Consider the following 4,699-nt stretch of genomic DNA (forward strand, 5'->3'; position numbering starts at 1 on the left):
GTGCTTTTCCGAATTAATGAGAGAAAATGTTGATTCTCCTGCTGCCCACGAAGGTGGAAAGTGAAGTGGGGAGACATGTGGGGAATGAGCAAGGTTCCCTGTCTGGGGGTTCCAAATCTGCTGTTGGTTTTTTTCACCACTGACTAGAGATATACAGGGTGTCCCCCCAAAATGTATACACACTTTGAATACCTACTAATTCCAATGGTTTTAAGCATAAGAAAGGAACAACAATGGAGCTGTTATCTGTTAAAAGTGTGGGCACAAACAGGTAGTTGGACATTCCCTGAGGGGTCTCAGATTGGAGAGGGTGAAGGCCAGACTGAGGGGCCCCTTCTCTCCCCCTACCCCAGTGCATGAATTTCGTGCACCGGGCTACTAGTGATATTATAAATAACCAGGTGGTCCTTGGCAGAAAAAAAGGTTCCCCACCCCTGGTCTAGCACCTAGTGCTCACTGAGGTTGGATGGAAAGCAGGAGGAAAGAAGGTGTAGCATCACAGTCCATGGGTGTGTAGTATGTTAAATAATAATAGATAATATCTTTACATATGCCTATAAAAGTGACAGATAAACATATCCCAAAATATTGACATTGGCTATTTGAGAAAGGTTGTATTATGGATGATTTATTTATATCTAAAAATTTAACTTCGTGTTTTTTAAATGTGTCTTGTTATTTAACTTTTCTGTAGTAAGCAGATATTTTTTCATTTAAAATATGATTACTCTAAGATAAGTTTACTACCTAATTAAAAGAATACATTTTCTTATGTCATAGTTCCTTTAAAATAAAGCTTATACAGACTCACCAACTATCTGTAATCTATAAATGGACACAGTTTGATAGGAAATTTTCTGCCTATATTGTTACGTTGGAAACCTGGGTCAGAAAAGGGAAAAATAAAAAAAAAATGCTGCCTCTTGACTATTAGCCTAGAGTATGACATTTTCTTCGTATTCTATTTGGTTGGGCTCTGGAGACATAAATACCAATTCCCAGAACTACTTTTGCTTTTAGAATCTGCACAGATCCCTGGGAATGTATAATTTCTCCATTGCTTAGCAACCATTCCATTATTTTCAGGAACTTGTTAAGTGAATGAATGCATTTTGATGACAAGACAGCTTTATTCATGCCACGCTCTGGGCCACCATGTAATAATAAGAGATAACAAAATGAAATATTGCAAAGATCATGTCCCTAGTCACTTCTGCCCACAAAACCCTCAGAAGAGCTGGGTTGGAAAAGAAACATTTTATGCAAACAGGTTTTATAAGCTAATAGAAAAAGCATATTGATTCTGAAATAATTATATTGTGCACACACACACTCACAATTTCTCTTTATATAGTTGTTGGATGACCTTCCATGGATAAAATACAGGCAGAAGTGCTATGTGGTCTTTCAGTTTCAAAACCCCTAAAATGGCTCTAATTTTCCTTACACTGATGTATGTTATAAACTCAGACCTTGTTGGACGGTAACTGATGGATGATCAAGGTTCCCAATTTAAACATGCTCAGGCTTTTGGCCAGGAAAGATTGAAGGTTGAAATAACACAGCTTATAGGACCAGTTCCTGTGTAAGAAACACATGCTGTGTGTTAATATCCTTTAATGGAAATAAGAATTCTAAACATCTATGGCTTAATATATTAGCATTTTGGTTTTGGTTTTGAGAAAGCTCAGAGAAAAATTTTGGTGCCTAAATTTCAGTAACAAATTTACCCTCAGATCCTGACAAATCTTATTTCTTCCTATGCATCTATACGAATACAAGGTAATATGCTAATTAGACCGGACGTCTTCCGGACATCCTTCCTGACAAAGCTGGGCCCGGGAGAAGCCCCCCGCCCACGGTTCTGGGTGCCTACGGCCAGCCAGAGGGAGGGAAGCCCAGGCCCGGGTTCCTGTGGCCAGCCGGAGGAGGGAAGCCTGGGTCCTGGTTTTGGCCCAATCCCACAGGCAGTCGGACATCCCTCAAGGTGTCCTGGATTGGAGAGGGTGCAGGCCGGGCTGAGGGACACTGGGCCTCTAGTGTATATATATTGCATAATGAAAAATTTGAGAACTAATTCTATTCTTAGGTTTAAAAGTTAAGCATAAGTGATGGATGTGGACAACAGGGGGTGAAGGGTGAGGGCAGGATTGGGGGGATGAGGGGACATTGGTGGGATAAGGACACATTTGTAATATCTTATTCAATAAAGGGGGGGAAAAAAGTTAAGGAGAAGGAGCAGGACTTTATAGTCTCTTTGCTTAGTCTCTTCTCTTCAGCCCAGGGAAGCTTTTAAGACATTCCAAGGTAAAACAAACACTGGGAATTTCTACTTCTAGTTCATGCTTTTCAACTCACTGCACCCCTCTTCCTTAATAAAACTAATTTTGAGTTTTATAAGTAAACCTCTTTCTGTAAAATATGTAAATACAGTTGACCCTTGAACAGTCCTGGTGTTGGGGCTCTGATTCCCTGTGCAGTCAAAAATTCACATATAACTTTTGACTTCCCTAAAACTCAACTGCAATTGTCCCTCATGTCCACAGAGGATTGGTTCTAGGACTCCTTTCAGATACCAGATTCCACAATGCTCAGGTCCCTTGTATAAAATACATAAAGCAGTACGTACAGTCGGCCCTCTGATCCATGGTGTTTTCAATCTGTCGGGTACTGTTTTTGATCCATAGGTGGTTGAATTGTGGTTGTGAAACCTGGGGATATGGAGAGTTGATTGTACATTTATTGAAAAAAATCTGCACATAGGTGGACCACTGAAGTTCAAAGCATGTTGTTCAAGTATCAACTGTAATTCAAAAGCATGTGGAATAAAAATTGAAATCTCTCTTTGATTCCTTAAATATGAAATTTTTATGGGTATGGTCCTGCCGGACAAATATAGTCTTGATATTTAAGAACATAGCAAAAATATGCTCTGATTAGGTGATTCAGTTCAGTTCAACAATTAAAGTCCGTACCTTCTGTCTGCAAGCATCACCATTGGGAAGTGAGGCAAGGTGGGGAGTGAGGATTATACAGAAGTATGTGCCGTCACTCTTGTAGTCAATAAGCTTATAGACCATTTGGGAGATAAAGCATAGACAGGATCACAGGTGATGTCATGATGTGTAGTTTGAGAAGATATTATATAATTTAGAGAAGAATAAGTATATTATTGCATTCTTAATGAAGTAGAATTTTGGTGGATCTTGAAAAATGGGGAAGATTTAGAGAAGTGAAGGGAAGAAAGAAAATCTCAGATTAATTTTAATTTGCACACTGTATTTTCTCCCAAAAGATTGTAGTGTGGCTTATAATAAGACAAACTATTTAACCTGTCTGTGCCTTATTTAGTTTTCTCCTTGATCAAATAATATAATAAAAATAGAACCAATTTATGGAGTTTTGTGAAGATTAATGAAATTCTATATCTAAATAGCTTTAGAACAGTGCCTGGAGGTACAGTAAGTCAGTGTTTACTACCTGTACTTCTGTTACCCAGAATGAAGTACACAGGGCCACATAAACCTTTGCAAAAGTTTCAATCATTCCTGTTCCTCACAGAGAATCACAATGAAACGAAGTTGAGTTTAATTAGGCCTGTGACTGTGAAGGTGAATGCTTACACAAGAAGACAATGCAAATCATAGTCAAGATAACTGGCTACTTCCTAGAGCATGAGACAAGGTTTCTTACCACCACTTACTTTTCTCTGTTGCTGAATTTGAAACTAAAAAAATCTACATGTCCTAAATTCTCTTAGCTTAAAAACCACATCTTTTAGAACTTAGCTTAGATTGTCCAAACTGAATATCTTGATACGCTGCCTACTTCGACATTTAAAACCCACAGAAGCTGTGCTCCAACCCACTGCATGTTCAGCGCTGAGGTACCTGAGCTGGCCATCTGTTGGGACTGAACCCAGTGGCTCCTCCCCATGCTCAGCTCTGTCCAGACATCTTTTCTAGTATTATGTTTGCCCATGTTTCTGGTTCTGATAAACATTTATTCAGATGTGTTAATCTAAGCAATAAACTTTGACATTCCTATTTACCTATTAAAGAAGCATCCTTGGGTCAAGGGTGACTCAAAAAGCTCATGATTACTTCTGTAAGAGCAGACCAGGGAGTCTGAATTCTATCTCTAGAGGTCCTCAAGAAAAGAACATGTACAGGAAACAATAGAAAGTGGGTAATAGTGTACCACTTTAATATTTATTATTGGCTGACTCAAGCTCAATGAAGAACTCGCTAGTAGGCTGGGCTGGGTTGGGCTTGAGCACCCAATCTAACCTACTCTAAAGGTCTAATGGACTCTTTAAAATCTTTAGCTCAAACCTAAATTTCAGAATCCACCTACCCTATATCCAGACACATAAGATAGGAGACAGCAAGATTACCTAAGCTCAGTCCAGCCAGTGTGGCTCAGTGGTTGAACATCAACCACTGAGGGCAAGATGGAAATATGGGAACCAGGAGGTCTCAGTTCATTCTGGGTCAGGGCACATTTGATCAATTATTCTCTCTCATTACTGATGTTTCTATCTCTCCCTCTCCTTTTCTCTAAAAAAATATATTTTTTTTTTAAAAGAGTACCTCTCACCTGGGAGTTGATTCTGTCTTACTTTGCCACATAAACCACAAGGAGAAAAGAAGGAATAAAATGGGGCATCCTGGAATTTCACACTGATCCCACTCACTAG

Source organism: Myotis brandtii, unplaced genomic scaffold, assembly GCF_000412655.1.
Source record: "Myotis brandtii unplaced genomic scaffold, ASM41265v1 scaffold208, whole genome shotgun sequence".
Lineage (NCBI taxonomy): Eukaryota > Metazoa > Chordata > Mammalia > Chiroptera > Vespertilionidae > Myotis > Myotis brandtii.